Below are 17,550 nucleotides of genomic sequence, written 5' to 3'. Positions count from 1 at the left end.
TTAAAAGTCTTCAACTGATTGGATTAAATACAGCTGATCGAATTCTCTCATTGTGGATGGCATGCCCTTTGTTGATGTAATCATTCACAGCTGCAGCCAATTGATTGATGATTTAATAAACCAGCCTTCTGGTTTATTAACCAGCCACAGGTATCCTTGCAGTAATGATTAGGCCAGTGCTTGCTTGACTGGACACCTGGACACCATCACCTGGCCAAGTTGACACATGAACCCAATCATCACAGGGTGTATTGCCCCTGGGCTCTGGGCTTGGAAGGGGAACTCCTCAAGGAACGAGTCGGTGGGAGAGGAAGATGTGGCTCAACCGAGAAGATCCTCAAAGTCCCAAAGTTTATAATAAATACAACATCATCAACAACAAAAATGCAACAGCAGCGAACATTTATTGAATGCTAATTATGTGTTAGGGCCTCTGTTAAGTCTCTTCCATGCATTGTTGCTATAATCTTTACAAAAAACCAGTGATGGAGGGGCCATTGTCACCCCCACTTTACAAATGAGGAAAATGAGGCTCAGAGGGAAATTAACCAACTTGCTCGGGTCACATAGCCAGTCCTCTGGTCCCCATGTGTTTTAGCAGTGAACCCTTTTTCAAATAAAAGTATAAATTACCCTAGTACGTAAAATAGAAAAGAGCAGTAGTGCACCAGTTTGTATCTTTGTTAGTTCAAATTTATAAATTTATTTAATCTAAAATCAATAAGAACAATAAGGCTGTTGTGATTAAAACAAAATTTTGGAGTTGGGGGTCATGACTGAACAGTTCAGTCTTGCAGCAGCTTTTGTATCCATTTGACACCTATGTTTTGTTATGAATGGGCAAGTAAATCCTCATTCCCATGGATAAGCAGCTGCAAAAGTAACAATTTGTGAATAGTTTACCTGCAATATCAATACTCTTTAATTCTTATGATTCAGAAATTTAAAAGAGGTATAATAGTTTCATTTTGTTTCAAATACAAATCATTTTTTTTTCTAAAAGCCACTCACATTCCTGGTAGAGTCAGAAGATATCCGAAATGTACCATAAGCAGCAAAACATACATGATACAAAAGGGACCAGTTGTTATTAAACTCTATTACTTGAGATTTGGTAAATAGAAACCTATTTAGGTGTTTCAAGCAGAAAGGAATTTTTAAATATTTTTTATTGTAGAATATAACATATACACATAGAAGTGATAAATTTGCAAATGCAATGTAACAAGTAGTTAGAAAGCAAATTTCAAAGAATATTATGGGTTACAGTTCCACAGTTTCAGTTATTTCTTTTATTGTGGAATATAACATATATGCAAAAGGCAATATCTTGCAAGGTGTGTTAAACAAGTAGTTATATAGGAATTTTCCAAAAATGGTATGAGTTACAGTACCATGGTTTCAATTATGTCCTTATGGTGAAATATAACATATGCAAAAAAGCGACAGCTTTCAAATTACAGTTTAACAAGTAGCTATAGAACAAATTTCAAAGGATGCTATGGGTTATAGTTCCACCATTTCAATTCTTTCCTTCAAGCTATTCTAATACCCTAGCAACTAGGAAAAATAAAATTGTATAGCGTTTCAGTATTCATAATCTTTTGTTAAATTCCATCTTTTCTGTTGCTACCCCTTCCTCCAGTTTAGTTACTTTTCCAATCTTCAGGGATGTCTAGACAGCAACCACCTTAATTTGTTCATGTTGAAAAGGGGTATATCAACTTTATGGAAAAAAGGAGAATAACCTGCAGGACAGCCTCTTGACTCTATTATAATTCTCTTAGCCCTGAAACCTTATTTTGTTGCCTTTCTTTTCCTCACTTTGGTCAAAAAAGGCATTCTCTATGACTCCCGGGGAGGAATGTAGACCTGGCATCGTGGGACGGAGAACATCTTCTTGACCAAAAGGGGGATGTGAAAGGAAATGAAATAAGCTTCAGTAGCAGAGAGATTCCAAAAGGAGCCGAGAGGTCACTCTGGTGGGCACTCTTACGCACAATTTAGACAACCCTTTTTAGGTTCTAAAGAATTGGGGTAGCTGGTGGTGGATACCTGAAACTATCAAACTACAACCCAGAACCCATGAATCTCGAAGACAATTGTATAAAAATGTAGCTTATGAGGGGTGACAATGGGATTGGGAAAACCATAAGGACCACACTCCAGTTTGTCTAGTTTATGGATGGATGAGTAGAAAAATAGGGGAAGGAAACAAAGAAACAAACAGACAAAGGTACCCAGTGTTCTTTTTTACTTCAATTGCTCTTTTTCACTTTAATTATTATTCTTATTATTTTTGTGTGTGTGCTAATGAAGGTGTCAGGGATTGATTTAGGTGATGAATGTACAACTATGTAATGGTACTGTGAACGATTGAATGTACGATTTGTTTTGTATGACTGCGTGGTATGTGAATATATCTCAATAAAATGAAGATTAAAAAAAAAAAAGGCATTCTCAATCCCTCGATACCAGGGTCAAGCTCATTCCTGGAATCCGTGTCCCACATCACCAGGAAGACTCATTCATCTTCGGGGTCCTGTCCCATGTCTGCAGGAGGGTGATGAATTTATTTGCAGTTAGGCTTAGAGAGAGAAAGTCCACATTTAAGCAACAAAAGAGGTTCTCTAGAGGTGACTCCTAGGCATAATTATAGGTGGGCTTAGCCTCCTCTTTACAACCATAAGTTTCACAAGAGCAAGCCTTAAGATCAAGGGCTTGACTTATAAAGTAAGGGGTTCCTAAATTCACATAGCATATGTTATGTCCACAATAATCCACCCATATCTCACATTAACATCACTTAGTTTACAATCCTCATCACTTTCCATGTTAAACAATTCTCATGACCCAAAACACCTTGTAGCTCTTTTCAACCCTTAGTTATTTGTCACCAGTATTTGTGTGATACTAGTAAGGCATTCCTATTAATCATAGTTCCTAGTATACAATAGGTCGATATTTCCCATAAACTGTTCTGTTGTCAACTCTCTGTACTAGTGTCATACTGCAGAAATACATCATGCAAGAACCTATCTGTGACTTTGAATAGGAAGTGAGATACGGTAGGTTAGTATAGGCTGGAGTGAAATAGTGACACATCCCAGAGTAATTTGGGCAGATCATAAAAATATATTTACAGCCTCCCCCTCCCCAGCCCCGAGGATCTGGGGGAAGGTGCGGATGTGTTGGACATCCTCACCTGGACTGGTGTTGATGTTGTCACAAACATGGGGACCGGTGGTTTGATGTGCTGAGCCCTCAAGCATGGGACTTGCCCTTATGAAGCTCATTACCACAAAGGAAAGTCTAAACTTGCATGTAATTGTGCCTAAGAGTCTCCCCCTGAGTACCTCTTTGTTGATCAGATGTGGCCCTCTCTCTCTCTAACTGAGCCATCTCGACAGGTGAACTCGCTGCCCTCCCCCCTACATGGGACCCAACTCCCAGGGGTGTAAATCTCCCTGGCAATGCAGAATATGACTCCCAGGGATGAATGTGGACCCAGCATCGTGGGACTGAGAGTATCTTCTTGACCAAAAGGGGGATGCAAAATGAGATGAAATAGTTTCAGTGGCTGAGAGATTTCAAATGGAGTCGAGAGGTCACTCTGGTGGACATTCTTATGCACTATATAGATAACACCTCTTAGGTTTTAATGTATTGGAATAGCTAGAAGTAAATACCTGAAACTACCAAACTCCAACCCAGCAGTCTGGACTCCTGAAGACAATTATATAATAATGTAGATTACAGGGGGTGACAGTGTGATTGTGAAGACCTTGTGGATCACACCCCCTTTATCTAGTGTATGGATGAGTAGAAAAATGGGGATAAAAACTAAAGGACAAATGGGGTGGGATGGGGGGATGATTTGGGTGTTCTTTTCTTACTTTTATTTTTTATTCTTGTTCTGGTTCTTTCTGATGTAAGGAAAATGTTCAGAGATAGATTGTGGTGATGAACGCATAACTATGTTGTCATACTGTGGACAGTGGATTGTATACTATGGATGATTGTATGGTGTGTGAATGTATTTCAATAAAACTGAATTTATTAAAAAAATTGTATAGCAGAATGCAGAGCAACTGTTAAAATATTTAGAAGACTGTGCAGTGTGAAAGGAAAATTCTCATTATATATTATGATAAGATTCAAACCAGTATGTATACTATTTTTCCAATTAAAATAAATAAATAAGTAAAAAAAAAAGAACCTATCTGTGTTTGTGGCGGTCTATAGGAAACATGTCTTTAAACAACCCCTTTCAATCCTATTCTCCTTCAATGCAGTTCTGATACTTATAATCCTATTAACAAACAATCATCACTGCTGTCCATTCCCATACCATTGAATTCACCATCATTAACATATCTGAACATATTAGATTATCATTCCCCCTCACTAGCTTCTCTCTTTCTCTAGGTCCCCAATATTCTACATTATAAGACATTGATTTTACATTGTTTGGGGAGTTCCTAGAAGTGGTAACATACAATATCTCTCTTTTTGTATCTGACATTTCACTCAACAATATATCTTCAAGGTTCATCCATGTTACCATATTTTCAGGACCTTGTTCCTTCTTAGTGCTGCATAGTATTCCATTGTATGTATACACCACATTTTGTTTATCCTCTTGTCTGTTGAAGGACAACTGGATTGTTTCTATCTCTTGGAAATTGTGAACAATGCCGCTATGAACATCAGTCTACAAATTTCTGTTCGTGTCACTGCTTTCAGCTCTTCTGGGAACATACCAAGAAGTGGAATTGCCGGATTGTACGGCAATCCAATATCTAGTTTTCTGAGAAACTGCCAAGCTGTCTTCCACAGCAGCTGTACCATTATACATTCCCACCAGCAACGAATAAGAGTTCCAATTTCTCCATATCCTCTCCAGCATTTGTAGTTTCCTGGTTGTTTAATGGCAGCCATTCTTATTGGTGTGAGATGATATATCATTGTGGTTTCGATTTGTATTTCCCTAATAGCCTGTGAAGATGAACATTTTTTCATGTGTTTTTTAGCCATTTGCATTTTCTCTTTGGAAAAATACCTTTCAGATCTTTGGCCTATTTTCTAATTGGGCTGTTTGTACTATTGTTGTTGAGTTGTACAATTTCTTTAAATTTGCAGGATATCAGTCTCATTAGATACATGGTTTGCAAATATTTTCTCCTGTTGAATTGGCTGCCTCTTCACCTTTTGACAAAGTTTTTTGAGGCACAAAAGCTTTTGATTTTGAGGTGTTCCCATTTATCTATTTTTTCTTTCATTGCTTGTGCTTTGGGTGTAAGGTCTAAGAAGCTTCCTCCTATTATTAGATCCTGAAGATGTTTCCCTATATTATATTCTAAGAGTTTTATTGTGCTGTCTCTTATATTGATGTCTTTGATCCACTTTGAGTTAATTATTGTATAGGGTGTGAGGTGGGGGGTCCCCTTTCATTCTTTTGTATATGGATATCCAGTTCTCCTAGACCCATTTGTTGAAGAGGCTATTATGTCCCAGTTCAGTGGATTTGGGGGCCTTGTCAAAAATCAGTCGACCATATATACGGGGGTCTATTTCCAACTCTCAATTTGATTCCATTGATCAATAGGTCTATATTTGTGCCAATACCATGCTGTTTTGACCACTGTGTCTTTATAGCAGGCTTCAAGGTCTGGAAGTGTAAGTGCTCCCACTTCGTTTTTCTTTTATAGAATGTTTTTAGCAATTTGAAGCATCTTTCCCTTCCAAATAAATTTGATAACTAACTTTTCCAAGTCTGCAAAGTGGGTTGTTGGAATTTTTATTGGAATTGCATTGAATCTGTAGATCAGCTTGGGTAGAATTTGACATCTTGATGATGTTTAGTTTTCCTATCCATGAGCATGGAATATTTTTCCACCTATTTAGGTTCTTTTTTATCTCTTTTAGTAAAATTTTGTAATTTTCTGTGTAGAGGCCTTTTACATCCTTGGTTAAGTTTATTCCTAAGTACTTGATTTTTTTATTGCTATTGTGAATGGAATTTTTTTGATTGCCTCTTCATTTAGGTTGTTACTAGTGTATAGGAACATTACTGACTTATGTGCATTCATCTTATATCCTGCCATTCTGCTGAATTTATTAGCTCAAGTAGCTTTGTCATTGAATTCTCAGGGTTTTCCAAATATAAGATCATATCATCTGCAAATAATGACAGTTTTACTTTTTTTTTTCCAATTTAGATACCTTTTATTTCTTTGTCTTGGTGAATTGCTCTGCTAGAACTTCTAGCACAATGTTGAATAATAGAGGTGACAACAGACGTCCTTGTCTTGTTCCCGATCTTAGGGGAAAGGCTTTCAGCCTCTCACCATTGAGTACTATGCTGGCTGTGGGTTTTTCATATATGCCCTTTATCGTATTGAAGAAGGCTACCTCAATTCCTACCTTTTGATGTGTTTTTATCAAAAAGGGATTTGAATTTTGTCAAATGCTTTTTTAGCATCTATCAAGATGATCACTTGATTTTTCCCTTTTGATTTGTTAATATGTTGAATTGCATTAATTGATTTTCTTATGTTGAACCACCTTTGTATGCCAGGAATGAACCCCACTTGGTGATGGTGTATAATTCTTTTAATGTGCCTTTGGATTCAATTTGCAAGTATTTTGTTTAGGATTTTTGCATCTATATTCATTAGGGAGAGTGGCCTACAGTTTTTCTTTTTTGTAATATCTTTATCTGGTTTTGGTATCAGAGTGATATTTGCTTCATAAAATTAGTTAGGTAGTGTTCCATTTTCTTCAGTTTTTTGGAAAGGTTTGAGCAGGAATGGTGTCAATTCTTTTTGAAAAGTTTGGTAAAAATCCCCTGTGAAGCCATCTGGCCCTAGGCTTTTATTTGTAGGTAGATTTTTGATGACTGATTGGATCTCTTTTCTTGTGATTGGTTTGCTGAGGTCATCTATTTCTTCTTGGGTCAGTCTAGGTCGTTCATGTGTTTCCAGGAAATTGTCCATTTCCTCTAAATTGTCTAGCTTGTTGGCATACTGTTGTTCCTAGTATCATCTTATGAATTTTTATTTATTCAGGATCTGCAGTAATTATCCCCTTCTCATTTCTGATTCTGTTTATTTGAGTCTTCTCTCTTTTTTACTTTGTCAGTCTAGCTAAGGATCTGTCAATTTTGTTGATCTTCTCAAAGAACAAACTTTTGGCTTTCTTTATTCTCTCTATTGCTTTTTTTGTTCTCCAGCTCATTTATTTCTGCTTTTATCTTTTTTATTTCTTTTCTTCTACTTGCTTTAGGGTTGGTTTGCTGATCATTCTCTAGCCTCTTCAGTTGTTCAGTTAGGTCTTTGGTTTTAGTTCCTTCTTGCTTTTTGATACATGCATTTAGAGCTATAAATTTCCCTCTCAGCACTGCATCCCATGGGTTTTGATATGTTGTGTTCTCATTTTCATTTGTCTCTAGATAATTACCAATTTGTTTTGCAATTTGTTCTTTGACCTTCTAAGAGTGTGTTGTTTAAGTTCCATATATTTGTGAAAGATCTGGTTCTTTGGTCGTTACTGATTTCTAGTTGCATTCCATTATGGTCAGAGAATATGCTTTGAATAATTTCAATCTTTTTAAATTTATTAAGACTTGTTTTGTGACCCAGCACATGATCTATCCTGGAGAATGTTCCATGGGTGCTAGAGAAGAATGTATATCCTTGTACTTTGGGATGTAACGATCTACATATGCTTGTTAAGTCTAATTCATTTATCATATTGTTTAGGTTCTTAGTTTCCTTATTGGTCCTCTGTCTAGTTATTCTATCCATAAAAGAGAGTGGTGTATTGAAGTCTCCCACTATTATTGTAGATGTGTCTATTGATCCCTTCAGTTTAGCCAATGTTTGTCTCATGTATTTTGAAGGCTCTTGATTGGTTGCATAAACGTTTATGATTGTTATTTCTTCTTGGTGAATTGTCCCCTTTATTAATATATAGTGTCCTTCTTCATCTCTCATGACATCTTTGCATTTAAAGTCTATTTTGTCCAATATTAGTATGGCTACCCTAGCTTTCTTTTAGTTGCAATTTGTGTAGAATATTTTTTTCTATCCTTTCACTTTCAGTCTCTTTGTGTCGTGGGGTCTAAGGTGAGTCTGTTGTAAACCGCATATTGATGGGTCACACTTTTTAATCCATTCTACCAACCTATCTTTCAATGGGAGAGTTTAAACCATTCACATTCAAAGTTATTACTGAGAAAGCAGTCTTGAACCAGCCATCTTATCCTTTGGTTTTTAATTGTTAGAGCTATTTTTCCCCCTCTTTTTTTTTTCCCTTTAAGTTAGCCTTACTAATACTCTTCAGTTCTGTGCTCTTCTCCAGACCTCTCTGTCCTTTCTTTTTTTCTCAGCTAGTAGATCTCCTTTTAGTATTTCTTGCAGGGCAGTTCTCTTGTTAACAAATTCTCTCAGCATTTGTTTGCCTGTGAGAATTTTAAACTCTCTCTCAATTTTGAAGGAGAGATTTGCTGGATAAAGAATTCTTGGCTGGCAATTTTCCTCTTTCAGAATCTTATGCATGTTATACCACTGCCTTCTCACCTCCATGGTGCCTGCTGAGTAGTCACTACTTAGTCTTATGTTATTTCCCTTGTATGTGATGAATCGCTTCTCTCTTGCTGCTTTCAGAACTTTCTCCTTCTCTTGGCGTTTGACAATCTAATCAGTATATGTCTTCGAGTAGGTTTATTTGGATTTATTTTATATAGAGTTCATTGGGCATCTCTGATTTGCATACTTATGTCATTTAGAAGGGTTGGGAAGGTTTCCCCCACTATGTCTTGAAACACTATTTCTAGCCCTTTACCTTTCTCTTCTCCTTCTGCGACACCAATGACTCTTATATTTGTTTGCTTCATGTTGTCTATCATTTTTCTGAGATTCATTTCAAATTTTTCAATTTTTTTCACCATTTTTTCTTTTGTGCATTTGCATTCGATTGTATTGTTGTCTAGTTCACAATTCTTTCTTCTGCCTCTTAAAACTTGCTGTTGTGTGTCTCTAGTGTATTTTTCATTTGATCCACAGTGTCTTTTATTTCCATAAGATCTGCTATTTTTATTTATTCTTTCAAATTCTTTTTTTTTATGCTTTTGTAGAGTCATGTTCATTTCCTTTATGTATTTAGCCATCTTATTAAAGTTGTTTTGGAGATTTGTTTGTACTTCTTTAATTAATTGCTCTAAATTTTGTGTTTCTTCCAGCTTCCTAAAAATTTGTTCACTTGGCTTGTCCATATCTTCTATATTCTTCAAGGGCTTTGTGATTTTCTGTTTTCTTTGGGGATTTGCTTGTCTTGATAAGGTTGTTTTGGGAAATGCAGGGTTATTTTAAGTATTTGTATATAATTTAGTAGAGCTACAGCTTGTTTGAGTGCAGTTTCCCAATCCTACCAGCAGGTGGTGCCCTTGAGCTACAGCTTGCTCAAGTGCAGTTTCCCTTTCTACCAGCAGATGGCGCTCTCAAGCTGTTCTTCTTCGAAGAAGAGGAGAAAAGAAACAAGATTAAAATACGAAAAACAGAAGTAAAATAAAATATCTAGATGTGACCTAAGTAACTTTGGAAAGAGTGGGGTCTTTAAGACTAAAGGAGAAGGAACTGTATATAAGCACTGTACTCTAGTTAATAAATTTGTTTCCTATTGGCATAGGATAAATAAAATGAAATGGAATTTTAAAAAATAAAATGAATTAATAAAATAAAACAAAATCCAGTGGATTGGTCAGAGGTCCGTTGCAGACAACAGTGACCACTCAGCAGATTTACAGAGAACAGGTTGAGTAAGGTGATTGGGCTGCTTTCAGACTCATTAGAAGGGCTGAGAAGCAGACTCTAGGCTTCAGTTCCAGGGAAAAGCCCCAAATTTCACTGCACAACTAGCTTGGCACGGGAGCTTCTGCCACTGCTGCCACCACTGCTAACTCAAGAATTGTGCTGCCCATGCTGCAGTTGGGAAAGCTGCCAAGTCACGAAGTTGCTGACACTGCTTCCCAGCTTTGAATAGCCAGGAACCAACCAGACACTCAGGCTTCTGTAACAGACTCAGAAGAACCAAAAGCCTTTTCTGTGGTGCATCCAGAAGAGCCACAGGGACACCACCTCCCAGTGCTCACTTCTGTCTTCCACTTCTGATTCATTTGCATCGTCATATCAGATGCCAGGTGATGTGGAAATCCTAGCTGCAAGAAAGTCTGGAAATGTTATCTCTAGCTTTCCAGCCTCCATTGAATAAGAGGTTCATAATGGAAGGAGGTTTCGAGAGGTGCTAAGTCAGTCTTCAGTAATTGCCATAGCCCACTCCTTTAGTTACTAGGTGTCCATTTCCATCCTACTTTCAATACTTAAACTTCCATCAACAACCACAACATATTATCACCCAACCTAATGCAAATGTATCTCAATTAAACAAGAACACTATTATCCTTTCTTCTGAAAGATATATCCAAAGACCCAGCAGTTACTGCATCCAGCTCCAGCTCCAGGGATGTCTGAATGACACTCAGCTCTTCTCTAGTTTAGTCACAATTCCATCTTCATATTCTGTAATCTATGCACAAAACAACCACCCTATACAAAATGATAGAGGAAAGAATGAGGGAAAATTAGCACCATCAATAAATAAGTGACATAGCAAGGAAAGAAGAAAATGTGGGTAATTACCATAATTATCATTTCTGCCACAGGGCATGAGGCATTTATGAGATCCTTCCTCTACTACCCATCCATTTTCCCTTTGCCTTCAGCAGACACCTCATGTGGTCAGTTTTTACCTAGTGGGATCACCCAAATTTCATTCAGGAGGAAGCTAAGCCCAGGATCGTCCTCCCTCTCCTAGCTTGTTGTCATCTTCCATTAACTGTTACCACCAAACATGGAATTAGAAGGCACTCCAGAGGATTTCACGGGATCCAGAGATGTGCTTATCCCTCTTCTCATGGTGCAGTGGCAACTGTATTTCCCCTGACAGCCAGAATCAATCACTCCAGCCAACACAAAACCCCCACCCCCTTTATTTTGCCATGAGAAATCTGAAATGACCAGATGTCAGTCTCAACTTCCAAATCAGTGGGACCTCTGTAGTGTTATCTGCTGGAAACATTCTTCCTTTGGATCCTCAGACCTCTAAACTGGCAGAGCCCAAGGACTTGCGGAAAGGGAGTAAAAACTTTGTGTAAGTTATCCATCCCAAGGCTTCCTGATCCATAGTTCGTGGCAAATGGAGAAATATCACCCTGTATTGGTTGTTGAATCAGAGCATGTGTCAAATTCAGAGCACTTCCAATTCATACAAGTTTGTCTTCTAGCTGACACTTACACCAAGTCTCAATAGGCCATGTGACAATCCCACAGAGCTGGATGAGTCTGATAATAAGAGCGTGTGGTAAGATCAGAGACTCCCATGCTCACCTGCCACTCCCTTCACTGCTTTTGCTGAAAAAAAAAAAAAAAAATGGGGTTTCTGGTCAGAGGCAATGCTGTTTGGACTAATATGATCACGAATAAGATAATCAGTAAATGATCCACTAATGATGTTGCTGGGAGAGGCATGGCAGGCAGAGAATGCAAAACCATCGCCAGAATAAATGTCTGTTCTAAAGAGGACAAATCTATGCTGTCTCCACAGTGAAAGGAAACCAATGTAACCAACCCACCACCAGATGGCAAGCTGGTCTTCTCAGGATCCGGTACCATACTGAAGGCTCGGAGCTGATACTGTTGGCAGTTGGGCACTCAGCTGTGATGGAGAAACTAAAGCAAACACTGCTAATGGCCACCCAGTATTTGTGTCCTCTTCTTCCTTAGTCCCCTGAGTGTATCCATCAATTCAGGTCATCAATGTACCTAGCCAAAAGACAATGTTTCCCAGCTCCCTTTGTTCTAGCTAATGAAATCTAAATGGAGCTGCACCCTTTCTACCCATCCACCATTTTTCCTTCCTGCTGCTTGGAATGAAGATGTGAAAGCTAAAGCTCCAGAGGCCATCATGGATCACGAGATGAACTTGAGGATGGAATCTACAAGCCAGGAAGGTGGGAACAGGGCCTTTGGTGACTGTGGTGTCATGATATCAGTCCTAAACTGAAAGATAAAGAAAATTCTATCTTCTTTAAACCACTATTATTTGAAGTTTTCTATAATAGACAGTTAAACCTAATTCTAGCTGATACATATAGTAAATAAGATGGCGAGGCAAAAAGTCCAAATCTGGCTATAATTACTCTAAGCATAAATGGGTTGAACTGTCTCATCAAGAAACAGACTTTCAGAAGAGATTTTTAAAGGCAAAAATAGATCATCTATAACAACAAAGGAAAATCGAAATATTGAAAATAAAGCAGGGGTTCTTATCTCAGGGCCCATGGACTCTCAATGAGTCCTTAGATAGAATTCAGGAAGTTCATGAACTTAAAAGGAAAAAATATGCCTTTATTTTCACTAACCTCTAACTAAAATTTAGCATCTCAGTCATTTATAAACATAGACTACAAATCACAGTATTATTTACAGTACTTGTGACTTTGTTGCCAGTATAAATCATAAATATTTTCATGTCACTTTATTGTAATATCTCAAAATATCTTTTATCACTACTTCAAAATCACAGTACTTATTAGATCTTTGATTAGATCTTGTTATTTAAAGCATTAATTTAAAACACATATTATCATAAATATTTTAAATATTCTGATAACTATTTCAATTTTAATACAATTGGTTTGCTTTCTAATTCTGTGCATTTTATTTTTATGTATTGAAAAAAATTATTTTGGAAAGAGATTCATAGGACTCACCAGGCTGCCAAGGGGACCAAGGCACAATGCAGGCTAAAAACTCCTGAAAAAAAGGTATTCTCAGGCTGCTAATATTAATATCAGAAAAAAAAAAACAGAATATAAGATGTTTTCATTAAAAAAAAAGCATGAAAAGCAAAGAGCACAATATACATCAGTACAAGGAATAGATCAAAAGATACAATGATCACAAACACTTATGCACCTAATGACATAGCCTCAAAAGGTATAAAGCAACAACTGATAGGAATACATGGAAAAATATATAAATGAATAATTGTAGTTAGAGATTTTGCCAATCCTCCCCCAGAAACTGATAAATCAATTAGGTATAAATAAGAAAAGACAGTTTTGAAGAGCATGATTAATTCCAAACATTACATACACCTAAAATACACAATTTTTCTTGCACCTATGGAATATTCACAAAGGTAAACCATGTGCTAAGTCACAAACAAAGACTGACAGCTCAGATATTACAATACCATGTATAGATAGAATGCCATGCATAACGTTATGGCAATAACTTTGAAAATGTATATGAAATGGAAAATTTTCTAAAACAAAAACAAAAACAAACTGGTTTACCAAAATTCACTTAAGAAGAAATAGAAAACCTAAATAGTCCTAAAAAACATAAAGTGATTGATAGTTTAAGTTTTTTCTTAAAAGAAAACACCATGCTCTGGAGAGTTTTGCAGGAAAATTCTACCAAAGCATCAAGGAAAGATCATTCCAATATTATACAAATTCATCCAGAGGCTAGATAAGGGAATTTTCAGAGGAACTTGAAAAGATAATTCTAAAATTTATGTAGAAAAGTAAAGGCCCAAGGTTAACCAAGACACTTCTGAGAAAGAAGAAAAAGGTAGGACTACCTGGCCTCCAGAAATCAAAACTTATTAAGAAGCTATAATAATAATAAAGACAGATGTGAGAGGGGTGTAGCAATGGGATAAATTTCACCAGTGGAATAGAGTCCAAAGCTGTTCCCACTCACATATAGAAATTTGAAATTTGACAAAACTGGCTTTGCAGAACTCTCAGGAAAGGAGAGAATATTCCACCAGTGGTGCTGGAACAATTGGATATACAAATGGAAGAAATTAAATTGAATCCCTACCTCACACCAGACATAAAATTAATTCCAAATGAATGAAAGACTTAAAGGTAAAAAGTAAAATTTTAAAACTTTTCAAAAAATATCTCCATGCAAATCCCTTTTAAAGACATATGTGGAAGTTTCTCTGTTTCCCTAAGGTTGGGATCACTGGATCTCAAAGTAAACACATACCTAATGTATTAGTTAGGGTTTTCTAGGGAAACAGAATCAGTGAGAGATATCTATAAATATAAGATTTATAAAAGTGTCTCACACAATTGTGGGTATGCACGAGTCCAAATTCTGTAGAGCAGGCAGCAGACTGGTAACTCCAATGAAAATGTTTGACGAACTCCTCAGGAAACACTTCGCTGGTCAGCTGAAGAAGAAGTGAAGGTCTTCTATTTGTCTCCTTAAAAGTCTTCAGCTGATTGGATTAAATTCAGCTGACTGCATTCTCTCACAGTGGAAGACATGCCTTTCATTGACATCATCAGTCAAAGCTGCAGCCAATTAACTGATGATTTAATAAACCAGCCTTCTGGTTTATCAAGCAGCCACAAACATCCTCAAGGCAATGGTTAGGCCAGTGCTTGCTTGACCAGACAACTGGGTACCATCACCTGGCCAAGTTGACACATGAACCTAACCATCACACCTAATTTCACTAAATATAGAAATATAATTTCACTGTATCAGTTTGGAATCCTAGCAGCTATGCATGAGGGATCCAGCCCCTCTTCATTTTTGCCAGCACTTACCATTATTCAATTTTTTTTTTCTTTTTGCCATTCTGATGAGTCAAAGTGATATCTAACTGTTGACTTAGTTTCATTTCTGGAAGAGGAGAGAGGTTGAGCAAATACTTTCTGGGCACTTGAGTTTCCCCTTCTGCAAATTGCCCACTCATCCTCTTTGTCCATTTCCCTATGGGGTTTTCTGTCTTTTTCTTGTTGATTTGCCAGGAGTTCCTTACACAGTCTCTACAATCATCTTTTGTTATCGAAAAGATCTTTTTTTTTTCTTTTCAGTTTTTCAATCTTCTGCTAGAAGTCCTCTATATGACATCCTTAATTGAACAAAAATCCTCAATTTAAATGTGGTACAAATTGAAGATCTGAAAGTTTGTAAAGAAATTCTTCCCACCCCCATTTCTTCTATGAAATGCCTGTTTAAGTCTTTTGCCTGCTTTTCTACTGGGATGTTTGTCTGTATCTTACTGATATGTAATAGTTTTTGATATATTTTGACTCCTAATCCCTCCAGCAAGTATTAACTCCCTGACATTTCTGTTCAAACCTACGTATGCACTAAGTGCACTCCCGAGCCCAGGGAATGCTCAAGGTTAGAAGTCATGGGTACATCCAGGCACTAGTCACTGAAGCTGGAGGTGATCTTTGGGTGGTCAGGAGGTGTGGGTGAAGCACCGACAGCACCTGCTACACCCCACCTTGTCCACTATGAGCATCCACCCATCATTTAAGGTTCCTCCCAGCCTCCCATTATCTGGGAAGCTTTCCCCAACTCACTGCCCCACTTCTCCCTGCGGATCATTACTCAGTACCGTCACAGGAGCTAGTACCTAATCATGTGTTACAGTGCTTTGTACCTGTCTGTCTCCTTCCCTAGATTGTCAAATCCTCAAAGGCACCAGTCGATATAGTCACCAGTTGATGATATCATCTCCCCATGAGTTTTTGGGACAGACAAGAGCCCAGGATTCAGGCAGAGGCAAAGAAACTGGGATTTGAGATCTGGTTTTGAGACTCATCTCCATGAGCCTAAGGGTACTGATCAGTAAAATACGGATTAACAGTGTCTACTTTGCAGTGAGGATCGAATGAAATAATTCGAAGTGCCTTTAGCACAGTGCCTGGCACACAGAAAGTATTAAGTAAGTGTTAGCTATTAGTATGAATAACCGTTAATTGAATGAATAAGTGAGCGAAGGGTGTTCGGCCATTCAAGGAGACCCCGGCAGTGTTCCTCACAGAGAAAGCCTGGGAGAGGGAAGAGGAGTACTTTGAGTGGGCTTTGGGTCCTTGATAATCTCCACCACCACTCAAAATACCCTCCTTGGATATTCTTATTCTTTGATCTGGGCAATTAACTTTTCTTAGTTTTATGTAAATTGGAAATAAAAGCATGATCGGAAAATGCTGTTAATATTATGGATCTATAACAGCTGTAAGCAAGTGTCCAAGCCCATTCTCTCCTTCCACCAGATGACCACCCCAAGCCTCTTCTAGAAGGAATTCTAGAGCCATTTCGCTCCCAGGCTCCATAGAGCTGGGTTTTCAACGGGCACTGTCCCCATTTATGACCATCTGTGGGCAAAGAGGTCCAAGGGCCTCTTTGAAGGCACCAAGGGCCACAATTAGCCCTGGAGGTCATCGAAGTTCTCCTGGCCCAGTGGAGCCAAGGTGTCCAGTCCCAGACTAATTATATGGGCTTGGCAGGCCAGCAGGGCACAAAACCCTTTTTCCTAGTTGTAATTATACTTGTCCCCCAAAAGCTTTCGAATTACTCCTCACCTCAAGTGGGCACACCTTGTCTCAGAATTTCCCTCGCTTGCTTTCCTCACACCTTGGGGGAGGGGACTTCGGGATTCAAGGATGGTGCCAGAATGGAGAAGGGAAACATTCCCATGGCTTTCCCTACCAGCCCCACTCCGCCAGTCCCACCTCAGATCCAGGAAATTTCTCTCCATGGGAAAGGTACAGGTAGAGAAAAATGCACCTGGAGGGCTTGTGGGGCCCTCAGCCCCAGCTGACAGGAGGGATGCACCAGCTTCTCTAAAGACTGCATGGGGGAAGGAGAACTCCAAAGGGAGAAAGGAAGGAGACGGGTGGAGGAAATGAGGCAAACTATGCTTACACTTCCATAGAAGCCCAGCTGGCTGAGGTTACAGGACATAGAGATGCCACCTCGTTTCCTCCTCCCCTCCTCTCGTGGCTCCCCGCCCCCCCATCCAGCTTCCAGAGAAGCTGCTGATTTCCTCCTGCCTGCTGCCGGGTCAGGCACATCTAGATGCCTCTGAATGCTCTGGCTGAGATTCTGCCCCTCCAAGGTGACCTTGGCCAAGTCACGTGACATCATAACGGGTGCTCGTGCTGTGATGTCACTGGTCCTCCAACCAAGCTCACTCTCCCCGCATAGTCTCATTCAATCCTTACATCTCTGTGAGATACAGTTAGTGTGCCCATTTTATAAACGAGGGAACCAAGGCTGAGAGGCAGTGTGCACTTCCCAAGGTCACCCAGCTAATAGCTGGCAAACTGGGATTCAAACCAGGGTCTACTAAACTCCAAAGCTCAAACTCTTTTATAATCTCAGGATGTGAAGCAGGGATTATCATCGTCCCTACTATGGAAGTGCAAAAAATCTGCCTGAAAGGTGGTACATCTGGAACGTGGTAGAGCCCAGATACAAACCTATTTCTTTTACCACCAGGTCCATTTTGCCAACCATAAAATGAGGGGTGCCTGAGTAAATAAATGATCTCAAAGGTACCCTCCAGCTGGGATACTTGTTAACTCTTGTTTGGCAGGTGTGTATGTGTGTGTGTGTGTGTGTGTGTGTGTGTGTGCAGCAAGTTAGAAGGAGATGGGTAAAA

The sequence above is a fragment of the Choloepus didactylus genome, chromosome 2, assembly GCF_015220235.1.
Source record: "Choloepus didactylus isolate mChoDid1 chromosome 2, mChoDid1.pri, whole genome shotgun sequence".
Classification (NCBI taxonomy): Eukaryota; Metazoa; Chordata; class Mammalia; order Pilosa; family Megalonychidae; genus Choloepus; species Choloepus didactylus.
The sequence above is the reverse complement of the archived record's forward strand: the minus strand, read 5'-3'. Positions refer to the sequence as shown.